The 15,772-nt window shown below is 45.2% G+C and overlaps 1 protein-coding gene across 4 annotated transcripts in view; it reads left to right on the forward strand.

The window, feature by feature from the left end:
• Positions 1 to 12,371: 12,371 nt before the first annotated feature.
• The window catches only part of LOC137427133 (protein NDRG3), a 210,868-nt gene continuing 207,467 nt past the window's right edge, over positions 12,372 to 15,772 (forward strand). Inside the window, exon 1 of one of the 4 annotated variants that reach the window (XM_078778672.1) lies at positions 12,372 to 12,489. The gene's annotated coding sequence lies outside the window, so the exon portion shown is untranslated. Of the gene's footprint in view, positions 12,490 to 15,193; positions 15,277 to 15,772 lie in introns of those variants that run through there. The other 3 variants (XM_068116325.2, XM_078778673.1, XM_068116327.2) reach the window with 3 other exon arrangements.

Consider the following 15,772-nt stretch of genomic DNA (forward strand, 5'->3'; position numbering starts at 1 on the left):
CGGTGCCATGGGCCTTAAACTTCCTGATGACATGGCGTACGGTGCACACAGGAACACCAAGCTCTCTGGAGATGGACTTGTAGCCTTGAGATTGTCCATGCTTGGCTACAATCTTGTGTCAGACCTCCTCAGAGAATTCTCTGGTTTTCTTTCTTTTCTCCATGCTCATTGCGGTACACACGGTGACGCAAAACAGCAGAATGACTCCTTTTCTCTATTCAAACTGGTTGAATGAGTGATTTTTATATTGCAGGCACTTGCAACTCACCACAGGTGAGTTCAATTCCAAAGTAAAGGAGAATCACCTGCTTGAAATCTAATTATTTATAACAACTTCTAAAAGGTGCCAATAATATTGTCCGGGCCATTTTAGGATTTCTGTGTGGAATAAGATTTAGTAATTTTTTCAGCTTTTTTTGTTTTGTTCCCCTGCAAACCAAAGAAATACATATGTGGATACCAAAATATTTTTTATTTCAACAATTTTCTGGAAGAAATGGTGCATTGTTTGAAAAAAGTGCAAGGGTGCCAATATTTTTGGCCAAGACTGTATATATACGCGTATATATCGTTTGTACCCTATCAATGGTGAAGAATCATTCAATGCTGAAGAATCACTTTTTAAAATGCTAGAATCCAGATCTGGATCTTCACCAAAATCTCATCAATTCATCCTTGTCACACACCTAACCTGCACACCAAATTTTGTCCAAAATCATCCATAAACTTTTGAAATATCCTGCTTACAGACAGACAAACAGACAGCAGTCAAACAACCAAACTATAAATATGTCGTGCGCAGCACGATACTTGTGAAATTCCTAAGATAAGTTGTTGACCTTTGGCCTATGTTGACCTTTTGGCCTATGCTGACCTCAAAAATTAATTGGTGGTTGAATTTGCATACCTGATGTGCAATTCCTCCTCAAATTTCAAGTAAGTCTAGCAACTAGCAACAATTTCCTAGCAACTACAGACCAATCAGCCTTCTCCCAATTATCAGCAAAGTCATGGAATCCATCATTGCTTCGGATATGAAATCTTTCCTCTTCTCCAATGGCTTGATCTCTGATCATCAATTTGGTTTCAGACCAGGTCACTCTACTCTGGACATGCTGCTTCTGCTGTCTCAACAATGGATGGAGGTCCTCAATGCCAAACAGGAAATTAGAGCTGTCTCCCTCGACATATCACGTGCCTTCGATACTGTCTGGCACCCCGCTCTGCTCACCAAACTCTCCTCCTTTGGTATCCATGGAAATCTCCACGCATGGCTGGCGGACTTCCTCTCTAGTCGTCGTCAACGTGTGGCCCTGAATGGGTTTCTCTCATCTCCTCTTCCTGTTCAGGCTGGAGTTCCCCAAGGCAGTGTTCTGGGCCCTGTGCTTTTTCTGGTCTTCATCAATGATCTCTCTGACTCTCTTGAAAATCCTCTCTATCTCTTTGCTGATGACTCCACTCTCTGCCGCTCCATTCCTCATCCCTCAGATCGGCAGTCTGCAGCCTCCTCACTCTCTGCAGAGCTGGACAAAATCACAGACTGGGCAAACAAGTGGAACATGTCTTTCAATCCTGACAAATCTCACACTCTTTGATGTCTCTCCGAAAAGACCGACTGGACAACCCTCCCATCTACTTTCTGAATAATCCTCTCCAAAAAGTTCTGTCACTCAAGCTTTTGGGTCTCACTATCTGCCATGATCTTTCCTGGTAAAACCACATTTCCAAGCTGGCCTCCGAAGCCAGTCGCCGACTGGGCATCCTCCGTCGTGCGAAGTCCTTCCTTGGCACACCTGAGCTCCTCACCACATACAAGGCTTTCATCCGCAGCTCAATGGAGTACTGCTCTCCCCACTGGGCTGGTGCTCCTGCCTCACACCTAGCTCGTCTTCACGCTGTTGAAACCAAAGCGTTCAGAATCATTGGAATCTCCCACGATGAATCTAACTCCAAGGGCCTTTCACTCACTCACCGCAGGCAGGTTGGTGGTCTTTCCGTCTTCTACCGATTCCTCTCTGGCCTTGCCCCCCAGCTCTCTCTGGGCTGTGTCCCCCAAATATTCCTACAGGTCGCACAAGATCTGCCTGCAACCCTCTTATGGTTAAACTGCCAAAATCAAGACTCTCTGCTCACCTTCACTCCTTCATTCCTCTTTTCTCCCGCCTCTGGAACAAATTCCCTCACTCTCTTCAATCCCACTCCACCCTCCAGGTCTTTAAAACAGCTGTTCACCACCATCTCTTATCTTCCCCCATCCAAAACCTTGATCTTTTCTACCCCCGCTAATTTCACCCCAAATCCACTTTTTTGAAATACCAACTCCTGTCCTGGAAGTCCTTGGTGTCCTTGTGTTTTATACTTCTCCCACCCCCCCCCCCCTTCCCACGCCTCCTCCCCCCAAGCCCTCTCCCTCCCACACATCTCCCTGCTCTCAAATGTTGTGTTTGTGTGCTTCCCCTTTTCTCCCCATCTTGTCTTCCGCTCCCTTATTTTATATATTTTGTTTGTCTGGCTGATTTGTTTGTGAAATAAATGTTAGCTCTTTCACGAGCCTCGATTCAGTATACAAAAAAAAACAAACAAAAAAAACGTCAAATGAAAATTTACAATTTTAGAAATTTGGCAAAGTTCAAGCCGACTTTCAATATACGTATGTCAAGAGGACTGTTATGACCTGCGCACGCGAAATGAAAAAGGAGGTTAAGCAATTGGTTCCCTTTGTCTGTCTGTCTGTCTGTCTACAAATGTCAGTTATGATCAAGCCACAGGTTAATTCCAATTGAATATTGTATTTTGAACACAAATCGGAAAACCAATCTGCAGTTTAACAGTACTTTATGGTGTAAAGTTTTGGTGTGAAAAAGTAAAACCTATGGGCCTTTGCTGACCTTTTGACCTCACATCAATGGCCTTCTTGCTTATAACCAACTCTACCATTTCGTGAATGTTCGTGAAGATAGTTTTAAAATTGTGGCTTGTAGGCGATTGACATACCGACAAACAAGAAAGACGTCATGCAGAGCACGATACTTCATGCAGAGCAAAATCCGTCATGCAGAGCAAAATCCTCCCACCCCCTGCCCCCCAAAAAAAACGTTGCCATGGATTGTCCATTTCATTGAGATTAAAATTGACGATCTTAATCAAAGCTCAGGTCAATCGGATGAAAATTGATTATTTTTCAGACCAAAATTGATGATTTTAGAAGTTTGACCTTGAGTTGACCTCTGACCATTTAGCCTCAAAATAGTTGGTTTCCCAATTCATTGATGCACTATGCAATTGCTCCTTCATGTTCAGGTTACTCAGAGGAAAATTTTCGATTTTTCAGATAAAATTTGATGATTTTAGAAGTTTGACCTTGAGTTGACCTCTGACCATTTGGCCTCAAAATAGTTGGTTTCCAAATTCAGTGATGCACTATGTAATTGGTTTTTACTGTTCAGGTTAATTGGATGAAAAATGACGATTTTTCAGATGAAAGTTGATGATTATAGACTATAGAGGTTTGACCTTGAGTTGACCTTTGAACTTTTGACCTCAAAAATAGTTGGTTTACCAATTCATTAACTAAATATGCAAATCCTATTCAACTTTCAAGTCAATTGGATGAAAAATTATGATTTTAAAAATTCGTCCTGAAGATGACCTTTGACCTCAAAACCAAGAGACTTCTCAGTCGTAACCACCTTTACAACAACTAAAGTTTCTACACCTAAAGTTTTAGGATTATCCTTTAGAACCCTCTAGAATTACCTTTTGGAATTACTGTTTAGAATTACCCTTTAGAACCCTTTAGAATTACCATTCAGAACCCTCTCGAATTACCCTTTAGAATTACCCTTTAGAACCCTATAGAATTATCCTTTAGAATTACAAGTTAGAACCCATTAGAATGATCCTTTAGAACCCTTTAGAATTACTCTTTAAAACCCTTTAGATTTTCCCTTTAGAACCTTCTAGAATTACACTTTAGAACTCTTTATAATTAAACACAGTGGGTTAGAAAGGTTCTTCTTCTTCATTTTTTGGCGAACGGATGGACGGGTGGACATAGCCAAATATTGAAGCGGTTTCACCGCTTAAAACTAATCTAACTCCTTCCTGAGCATGTGGGATTGGGACAAATTTAGAGCCATAGTAATGCTGGACTGCAGGTTTGTTTTCAGATTCGTGTTCATAATATAATATTCTATTGAAATTAAGTTGTTGCCGGATCATACAGTGACCTTTGTAGACAGACAGACAAAGGGAACCAATAGTTTAACTTCGATTTTTGCTCCGTGTGCGCAGGTAATGATAGTCTTCTTGCCATATATTGAATGTCGGCTTCAGCGGTCCTCTCTCGGGTGGACCTTGTCGGGCATGACTACCCTGAAAACTGTGAAATCCCAAACCAGAGGTAAACTAGGGAGGTAGAGAGGGAAGAGAGCATTGTACATGACAACAACCTTTCCCAGGAACTGGGTGTTGATGCAAGCGAGGTGACAGATAAAATTGCAAACCTGGGGGGCGGGGGTGTTTAGTTACTAAGCAACTAGTTAGCACTTGCCAAACCAGCCTGTCCTTAACATTAATGGTTTTGAATGGAGTGCTTGGGCCTCTTGGCGAGTGCTCCACAATAAACTTAATAACTGAACACACCTCTGGCAACAAAAGCTTGTCGTAAGCAATTATTCTCTGTACCCATTCTGCTGTGCCGCCAACTTGGCACCCTGCACTCACTGGGAAGGCAAACACTGTGAGTCAGGGTTTCCCGAGGATTCTTGCGCGGACATTAGTTGTGGTTGTGTCGGTCCTGAATGCCGTGCGTAAGCCAGGAATAACCAACCGAGTTCTGGGTGCCATTTCCCACTGGTGCGGATTGTCTTTTCATTACCGAGTATGGGATTTCAGTGTCCATTGACCCAGTGAAATCTGTATCCATGCCAATGTTCCACACATACACAGTCTGTAACAGGATCAGCATTTGCATCTGTCGGTATGAAAACAACCAGGAACACATGCATCGCCTGTGAGGATGTCACCGCATGCTTTTGACTCGTGAAGGTGTATGGTCTATGACTCTACGAGGATGAAGCCTGAATCACAACATTCCTCGTGCATCACAATCATTTGCTGCCCTTGACGGATGATATAGCCTTTAGTCCTGAGTATACCAAACTTCTTTATATGACAAATCCAGCAGTTCCAGCTTCCATGTTAAGGTGACATTCAGAGGACCGACAATTGCTTCCGCCCCACTGACAAAATCAGTATAATTCCCAAAAGTTAGTTCCCAAAATGCTGTTACTTTGTGACTGGGGAAGCTCATTCCCAAAATGCTGTCACCTGATGACAGGGGAAGCTAGTTCCCAAAATACTGTCACCTGGTAACTGGGGAAGCTCGTTCCCAAAATGCTGTTACTTGGTGACTGGGGAAGCTAGTTCCCAAAATACTGTCACTTGGTGACTGGGGAAGCTAGTTCCCAAAATACTGTCACCTGGTAACTTGGAAAGCTCATTCCCAAAATGCTGTCATTTGATGACAGGGGAAGCTAGTTCCCAAAATACTGTCACCTGGTAACTGGGGAAGCTCGTTCCCAAAATGCTGTCACCTGTTGACTGGGGAAGCGAGTTCCCAAAATGCTGTCACCTGATGACTGGGGAAGCTAGTTCCCAAAATGCTGTCACCTGATGACCGGGGAAGCTATTATCCAAAATGCTGTCACCTGATGACCGGGGAAGCTAGTTCCCAAAATGCTGTCACCTGATGACCGGGGAAGACAACAACAACATGCATTTTAAGGCCATTTTCCCTGCTAGATCGGGGGTTAGCCTTGCGGTCCCCATGACAATCTTCTCCATTTTCCCTGCTAGATTGGGGGTTAGCCTTGCGGTCCCCATGACAATCTTCTCCATTTTCCCTGCTAGATCGGGGGTTAGCCTTGCGGTCCCCATGATAATCTTCTCCATTTTGCCCTATTTTCTGCATCTCTCCTTGTTAACCCCCTTGCCCGCATTTCTTCTTCCACCATCTTTAGCCAAGTCTTTCTTGGTCTTCCCCGTCCTCTACTTCCTTCTACATTCATTTCCATCACTCTTCTCAACCAGTCACTTTCATCCTTCCTCAACACATGACCAAACCATCTCAACCTGTTCCTCTTCACAGCATCAATCACAAGCTCTATTCCCATCATCTTTCGCAATTCATCATTTGTCTTCCTCTCTCTCAAAGATACTCTGCACATCCACCGAACCATTTGCATTTCCACCCTTTCCAGCCTTCGTTGCTGCTCTACGTTCATTACCCATGTCTCGCTCCCATAAATCATAACACTTCTCACACATGCAGCATACACCTTTCCCTTCAGCTTCAACGACACTCCCCTCCTCATCAGCACGCCACTCAGTTCCCGAAACTTCTTCCATGCACATCTCACTCGAGCAACCGTTGCCGAGTCTGATCCACCTTCTCCATTCAGCATGTCTTCGAGGTAGCAAAATGTTTTCACACCTTCCAGCTTCACGCCGTCTCCAAGATCCAACTCAACATTTCCTCCATCTGCAGCCCCCTCTGTGCACCCCTTACACTTGAATGTAGCTGCCATACTGGTTAATGACCCTCTCAGACCACTACATTTTTGATGAACCCACTCAGCGCACATTGTACATTGAATGGAGTTCACTCCGACACCCTTCCTGCACACAGCACCTGGCCACTTCCCAGTTCTTTCCACCTCACCACATGCTTTACCACTTGCCATCACCTTCGTCTTTCCGATATTCACCTTCAGACCTTTTGTCTCCATACATTCCTTCCACTTGTTCATCTTTTCCTTCAGTCCATCCATACTTTCTGCAATCAACACCAGATCATCTGCATACAACAACTCCCACGGTAAACCCTCCTTTACGTTCTGAGCCAGCACCTCCATCACAGCTACAAATAGTAGTGGACTTAGTACCGACCCCTGATGCACTCCCACCTTCACCTCAAACTCACCACTGCTCCTGTCCTTCGTCCTTACAGCTGTACGCACTCTTTTGTACATTGCCATCACTACTCTGATTAACCATTCCTCCACTCCTAACTTCCTCAATGCCCATGTCAATACTTTGCGTGGAACCCTATCGAATGCTTTCTCTAGATCAACAAACCCAAGAAACAACTTCTTCCTCTTCTCCATGTACTTCTCCTGCAACTACCTTACAATAAAAAGTGCGTCTGCCATCGTTCCTCTTCCTGGCATAAATCCAAACTAAATTTCGTCGATCTTCACTTTGTTCCTTATCCTCCCCTCCAACACCCTTTCCAATACCTTCATTCCATGCTCCAATAACTTTATTGCTCGGTACGAGCCACACTCCAGAGGGTCACCTTTCCCCTTGTATAGAGGGACGAGGGTACTCAGTTCCCAAACCACTGGAATGCGGCCTTCTTTCACCACCAGATTACAGATCTCTGTCATTCTCTTCACACCCCAACTTCCTGCTGTCTTCAACATATCTCCCACAACTCCCGTCGGCCCTCCTGCTTTTCTACTCTTCATTGCTTTTATGGCTTCCTCAATTTCCTTCTCAGTTATCTTCTCTGCCGGTCCTAAAACTGGGTTACTCTCTATGTTGCCATCCAATTCATTCTCTGCATTCAACAGCATTTCCATATATCTTTTCCATCTTCCTTTAATTCCATCTGGGTCGACAACGATTAGTCCCACTTCATCCTTCAACCAACTCACCCCCATCACATCACACCTCTCTTTCGCTCTGTGCTTTGCAAACCTGAATACCGCTCTCTGACCCTCTTCCGAATCCAAGCGTTCTCCAAACATTTTCCTACATGCCTCCTGCGCCTTTGCTGCCTCTTTCTTTGCAGCCTTCTTGGCTGCCTTATAACTTTCATGCTCTGCTTTTTCTGCCCCCATACCTTTCGCCTTCTGCCACTCCTTGAACTTCTTCCTCTTCTCGTCAATCTTCTTTCCAACTTCATCATCCCACCACCATGTTTCCGAGTGCCTCGGTGGTCCTTTTGTCCATCCACATACCTCACCAACGGCTCCCAACAGCCTATCTTTCATTGACATCCAACTACTTTGAAGCTCAACCACATCATCCTCGACCCTACTCAGCCTCTCTTTTAATGCCTCCCTTACTGTCACCTCTTTCAACCTCCACACCTTCATTGTCGGTTGGTACTTCACCCGCCGAGCTCTCCTCACACCTTTCACCCTTATGTCGCAGACAACCAAGTGGTGCTGTGAAACAGCCTCCTCCCCCGGGAGCACCTTTGTGTCCCGGAGGTGCCCCCTATCTCGCCTACGCACCAGCAGGTAGTCAACGGTTGTCGTCGACTCACCTGACGTGTATGTAACAAGCTTATTATCCTCTTTCTGAATGCTTTCACCTGATGACTGGGAAATCTAGTCCCCAAAATGCTGTCACCTGATGACTGGGGAATCTAGTTCCCAAAATGCTGTCACCTGATGACCGGGGAAGCTAGTTCCCAAAATGCTGTCACCTGATGACCGGGGAAGCTAGTTCCCAAAATGCTGTGGTGGATCATTAGGTCGCTGCGTCCTTGGACGACTCCTCAGCACCATCCCGACACACACCACTGTGTATGTGCTACGGAATGAAGTGTTTTTACAGCAGCTGGAGTGCAAATCCTGCAACCAACCTCCTAGAGAGAGGACCCAGTATCCTGGTACTCATTTTGCCAACGTCGGAAGGATGACAAGCGGATTTAATCCCACCTGGTATTAATTCAACAGCTGAACGGGATTCAAACTCAGGACCTTAGGATCCCAAGCCCCTCCGCCCTAACCATTAGGAATGTGGAATCTAGTTCCCAAAATGCTGTCACCTGATGACTGGGGAAGCTTGTTCCCAAAATGCTGTCACCTGATGACTGACCCTGATGAATGGAAACTCTGTGGGAAACACACACATGTCGTTTTTTCATTTGTGTTCCTCATAATTCCATCACATAGAAATGTATACAAACACAGATATACACAAACACATACACACATACACTCACACACATACACATAAACACATATACACACATACACATAAACACACATATACATACACATACACACACACAAACACACACATACACACACACACACACACAAACACACATACACTCCCACACATACACATACACACATAGACACAAACACATACATACATACACTCACACACATACACATAAACACACATATACACACACATACACACACACAAACACATACACACACACACAAACACACATACACTCCCACATATACACATACACACATAGACACAAACACATACATACATACACTCACACACATACACATAAACACACATATACACACACATACACTCACACACACACACATAAACACACATATACACACACATACACATAAACACACACATAAACACACATATACATACACATACACAAACACATACACACACACACACACACACACACACACACACACACACACACACACATACACACACACACACAAACATGTATGTCAATCGGGATTGGGGATTTGGGAGAGGAACGTGGAAGCAGGGGGTGTGGGAGAGGGGGGAGAGTCTGTGAAGAGGGAAAATTGTTATAAAAAAAAAAATTAAAAAATTATGCCAGGCACCCTCAGTACGCCACTGGTGAGCACGTCTATAAAGTTTGTACCACAACATTTGTAAATCCGAAGAAGAACATCGACTCAAATATTACAATAATTATTCAGACGGTGTATTTCTAAGCTGGGCCTCTCTCAATGGTAATGAATGGAGTTTTACTTGGTGAGAATCATTTGTTTCTCCAGTTCATTTATACAGTTAAATATTTAGATACTCTGAGAGCGTGTTCTCTCGTACTCAACCGACGCCATCATAGTTTGGCAAGGCCACGCCCTTCCCCACGCCTACTCGCTCAACCCTGGACCTTGCTATGCGCATGCGCAGATAACAAAGCGTGTCACGTGTACAGTGTGTTTGACTAACGTCTTTCTGATGATTTATAGTGAGTGTATTTTTGTCTGGTGAGAATCTACTCAAGTATTACCGAGGTCTTCTGATTTCCCAGACCCAGGATTTGGATACCACAGATAAATACTTATATCTTGTCTTGATAAAGTTCTTCATTGAAGTTAATTTTACAAAACTATTATTATCAGAGAGTGCGCTGGCACTCTCGACTCGACGTACTAACGTAGGGATGACGTGGATAAAAAATGTCGGCCCCGCCCACTGATACAAAACAAAAGTTGGAGTACCTCTTCATACTCTCGTAGTAGTTTATCGAGGACACTTGCAGTTTGAGTGTATAATAAGTTTTATTGACACCAAGTAAACAAAACAGTAAAAATCACGTGTGTCTTTCACGTCCGGCCGTGCATAAATAAATTCGTTTGAGAGGCTCCGCCCCTCCTTTCTGTCCCCACCCTATTGGTTAGAGGGAAACCACATCAGTTATTTTGGCATTTCTATGTGCAAGTCATTGTGTGGCCTGAGGCTGGATGAAGACATTACTCTTTGAGAAACGAGCAATAAGACAGAGCTGCAAGATACAGTCAGGGTTACGTAAGACAATATAGGAACATGTGCAGTGTTTGACTTTGCTGACGAAGATATCTTGACACTTTTGCTCCTTGATTGGGTATCCTCTGAGCACCATATGCCATTGTGTTATTCCACATTGCAAAAAATTACAGAAACAAGTGAATAAAAAAATTTATGCCAAATTAAAAAGGCAATGTAGGGATGACAAACTACAGTCTAAAAAAGGTCCTAAACAAGATAGGGATGATGTTGGTTTGGAGAGTAGCTAACAGTATTGCCGTCACATAACAATCCCTACATCACTGCCTCCAGACTATTGTCGAGGGCTAGGCCGAGCTAGAAACATTAGAAGCTCCTATATTTCATTTCTGCATTAGTTAGTATAAGAAGCTCCTCTATAATTTCAGGGACTTCTTGCAGCTTCAGTTGTCTTTCCTACTTTTCTTTTTTTATCAACTTAGAGTAACCAATCACAAATGTAGATAATTATAGAATGCTGTTATTCGAGATGTTCATGCAGTTTGTAAGAAGTTGATGATAATGTACTGATATTATAACATTATACTTGGGCTGCTAATTTGTAGAATTTCAGTATGTGGCTACACTACAGGAGTAATCAAGTACTGGTGTAACCAGTGGAGTGTTTGTAGAAGCTTGAAGCAGTAACTGATTAAGTGTAAATGAGGCAGTGATGCAGGGATTGTTATGTGACGGCAATACTGTTAGCTACTCTCTAAGTCTAAACCAACATCATCCCTATCTTGTTTAGGACCTTTTTTAGACTGTAGTTTGTCATCCCTACATTGCCTTTTTAACTTAGCATAAATTTTTTTATTCACTTGTACAATAACATGTACCGGTACAGTATTTTCCCAACTTACTTATGGGTCGTGGTCAATCGGATAACGACAAGGTGATCTATAATAATGTTTATGGCACACAACCAACTGCAGAAACCACCTGTCCCAACTTCCGCCGATCGAGGTTCAAACTTAAATTCGACGGCTCAACAACAAATTTCTTTCCAGATGCACTGGATCCACGCAGATCCTTCGCAAACGCAAACCTTCCAGATCCTTCCAGATGCACGCACTGAATGAAAAAATTCTGCTGGTTTGGAGAGCTGCCAGCAGAGGGCGGGCATCATTGAGCACACCCTGTCTCAAACACGGACGTAGATTTGCTTTGTCCGGCTGTTCGATTTCGTCGTGGTGGTTATAATTAATTTCGTAAACAAAGAAACCAGCCCGAGCGTTCGCTGACGGCCCCAAAACACCGCAGAGATTTGTGAGGGAGCAAGGGTAACAGCGATTTAAATCAACACACCGCCTTATACACTTGAGCAGATAAAATACCAAAACTATAATGATTTATTTGATTAGTTCTGATAATAAAGTGACTTTACCTTTGTAGAAAGGGTAGGCGAAAACTTAATTCACGTTATGAACGCAATTTAAAAAGGAGGGATCCGTTGTAGCTAATCAAACATTGCTTATACACCCTAATTGACCTGCCGCAACTATCGGTATTATGTTGTTTAATAGTCGACAGAATGTATATAGAGTAAACGATACGACACAGCATAATTGTAGTAATGAATAATCAGTTGCAAAATCAAACGTAATTATTTTTTTGATAATCGGACCCGTGGTTGGAGTTGGAGAGCATCTTTGGTCGATCGTGACAACGCTTTGGCATAGTGACGAGGAAATCATGTTTAATTATTTGAAGAAATCAATAAAACGTTATTCATACTTATATAGATTACCTAAAATGATGTTAAACGAAAGAAAACTAAAAAAAAAGGCGGGAATATTAGATAGGGAAGGGGGGAAGAGGAGGAGTAATAGTTGTGCGTCACGTGACAGCAGACGGCTGTGGTGTTTGGTGCGTGCGCGTGCTGATCTGGTTCAACACAGGCTTGGCGCGCTATAGGTAAAAATAACAATATGCGAAGCGTTATTACAGAAAATTGGAGGTTTTCTTATGCAATTGTGTTGTTGCTTACAGTGCAACTTTGGATTGTGCTGAAAGTGAATTCGACAGTGTGGAACCTCATCGACTATCGAGGATTGTGTGATAAGAAATGCGCCACGAACGTGGGGCTCTTCCTCAAATATTTATATTATAATTATTTTATATTGTGCGTGCTTTGGGACGTTTGTGGCGAGACGTTATTGAGATTGTGGTGGCGAGACATTGAGATTGTGGTGGCGAGACATTGAGATGGTGGTGGCGAGACATTGAGATGGTGGTGGCGAGACATTGAGGTTGTGGTGGCGAGATGTTATTGAGATGGTGGTGGCGAGACGTTATTGAGATGGTGGTGGCGAGACGTTATTGAGATGGTGGTGGCGAGACGTTGTTGAGATGGTGGTGGCGAGACGTTGTTGAGATGGTGGTGGCGAGACATTGAGATTGTGGTGGCGAGACATTGAGATGGTGGTGGCGAGACATTGAGGTTGTGGTGGCGAGATGTTATTGAGATGGTGGTGGCGAGACGTTGTTGAGATGGTGGTGGCGAGACGTTGTTGAGATGGTGGTGGCGAGACATTGAGATTGTGGTGGCGAGACATTGAGATGGTGGTGGCGAGACGTTGTTGAGATGGTGGTGGCGAGACGTTGTTGAGATGGTGGTGGCGAGACGTTGTTGAGATGGTGGCGAGACGTTGTTGAGATGGTGGTGGCGAGACGTTGTTGAGATGGTGGTGGCGAGACGTTGTTGAGATGGTGGTGGCGAGACGTTATTGAGATTGTGGTGGCGAGACGTTGTTGAGATGGTGGTGGCGAGACGTTATTGAGATGGTGGTGGCGAGACATTGAGATGGTGGTGGCGAGACATTGAGGTTGTGGTGGCGAGATGTTATTGAGATGGTGGTGGCGAGACGTTATTGAGATGGTGGTGGCGAGACGTTATTGAGATGGTGGTGGCGAGACGTTATTGAGATGGTGGTGGCGAGACGTTGTTGAGATGGTGGCGAGACGTTGTTGAGATGGTGGTGGCGAGACGTTGTTGAGATGGTGGTGGCGAGACGTTATTGAGATTGTGGTGGCGAGACGTTATTGAGATTGTGGTGGCGAGACGTTATTGAGATTGTGGTGGCGAGACGTTATTGAGATGGTGGTGGCGAGACGTTATTGAGATGGTGGTGGCGAGACGTTATTGAGATGGTGGTGGCGAGACGTTATTGAGATTGTGGTGGCGAGACGTTATTGAGATTGTGGTGGTGAGACGTTATTGAGATTGTGGTGGCGAGACGTTATTGAGATTGTGGTGGCGAGACGTTATTGAGATGGTGGTGGCAAGACGTTATTGAGATTGTGGTGGCGAGACGTTATTGAGATTGTGGTGGCGAGACGTTATTGAGATTGTGGTGGCGAGACGTTATTGAGATTGTGGTGGCGAGACGTTATTGAGATGGTGGTGGCGAGACGTTATTGAGATTGTGGTGGCGAGACGTTATTGAGATGGTGGTGGCGAGACGTTGAGGTGGTCTGTGGCGAAGCGGGGTGATGGCCGCGAGACATGGTGGTGGTGGTGGTCTGTGTCTGTGGTGGTTGTGGTTATGGTTTGTGTCTGTGGCGAGACGTGGTGGTGGTCTGTGTCTGTGGTGAGACGTGGTGGTGGTGGTGGTGGTCTGTGTCTGTCACTGTGGCGAGACGTGGTGGTCTGTGTCTGTGGCGAGATGTGGTGGTGGTGGTGGTGGTGTTGGTGGTGGTCTGTGTCTGTGGGGAGACGTGGTGGTGGTGGTCTGTGTCTGTGTCTGTGGTGAGACGTGGTCTGTCTGTGGCGAGACGTGGTGGTGGTCTGTGTCTGTGACGAGACGTGGTGGTGGTCTGTGTCTGTGGCAAGACGTGGTGGTCTGTGTCTGTGGCGAGACGTGGTGGTCTGTGTCTGTGGCGAGACGTGGTCTGTCTGTGTCTGTGGCGAGACGTGGTGGTGGTGGTCTGTGTCTGTGGCGAGACGTGGTGGTGGTCTGTGTCTGTGGCGAGACGTGGTGGTCTGTGTCTGTGGCAAGACGTGGTGGTGGTGGTGGTCTGTGTCTGTGGCGAGACGTGGTGGTGGTGGTGGTCTGTGTCTGTGGCGAGACGTGGTGGTGGTGGTCTGTGTCTGTGGCGAGACGTGGTGGTGGTCTGTGTCTGTGGCGAGACGTGGTGGTGGTCTGTGTCTGTGGGGAGACGTGGTGGTGGTGGTCTGTGTCTGTGGCGAGACGTGGTCTGTCTGTGTCTGTGGCGAGACGTGGTCTGTCTGTGTCTGTGGCGAGACGTGGTGGTGGTGGTCTGTGGCAAGACGTGGTGGTCTGTGTCTGTGGCAAGATGTGGTGGTGGTGGTCTGTGTCTGGCGAGACGTGGTGGTGGTCTGTGTCTGTGGCGAGACGTGGTGGTGGTCTGTGGTGAGACGTGGTGGTCTGTGTTTATGGCGAGACGTGGTGGTGGTGGTGGTCTGTCTGTGGCGAGACGGGGTCCTGGAGGTCGTAGTGTGACGTCACCATCATGGTTCATGGTCCTGGCCCTATTTTCAGTTTGGGTTTAAATATTAAAATATTTGAAACATTGTGACCTTTCATTCCTTGATGCCATCATGGAGGGATGTTTATCTTTTTTTTTTTTGGACTTTGGACCGATTGCATCAGCACCAGCTCCTCATTGGTGCACATTTGCCCCTCTTTTAAGCCCCCGTCACGGTCCTGTAGAACACCTTTGAATCTGCTGTCCTAGCAGGTGAGTTTTTGCTCTTCATCACCTTGCAATCCTCACTAAATGCACTCGTGCTTCATCTTCAAGTGACGGTCTCGCCGCGGGAAGCATTTTCTGTTCGTGCTTTGGCACAAGTACGGATATGGGTGTGTGCATCTGGCTCCACACTTGTGGTTTGGATTTGTGGGTAGTATGTTTGTGAAGAGACTGTTCTCAAGTTTACCTTTTCAGGAATTCTTCCAATTTTGTTTGTAACGATTGTTTCCAAGAACGACAATTTTGCATTGATCTTTTTAGGAATAATTTGGGAAATGGAATGGGACGGGATGATGTGGGAGTCTTTTTCTGCGGCTCTGGTTTATCGCCAAAAAAGTTTTGCTTCCACGTGCAAGTTTGCGTGAGAGTTCCTGGCTTGCATTTCGGGCTGTTTGCTTCCAAGTGCCGCGAGCGATGTCTTTCCACGGGATGGTTTCTCCGGCTCCCACCATCCCCCAATGTTTGTGTGAAATGGTGTCTTGCA

Source organism: Myxine glutinosa, chromosome 5 (genome assembly GCF_964187855.1).
Source record: "Myxine glutinosa chromosome 5, kmMyxGlut1.1, whole genome shotgun sequence".
Classification (NCBI taxonomy): Eukaryota; Metazoa; Chordata; class Myxini; order Myxiniformes; family Myxinidae; genus Myxine; species Myxine glutinosa.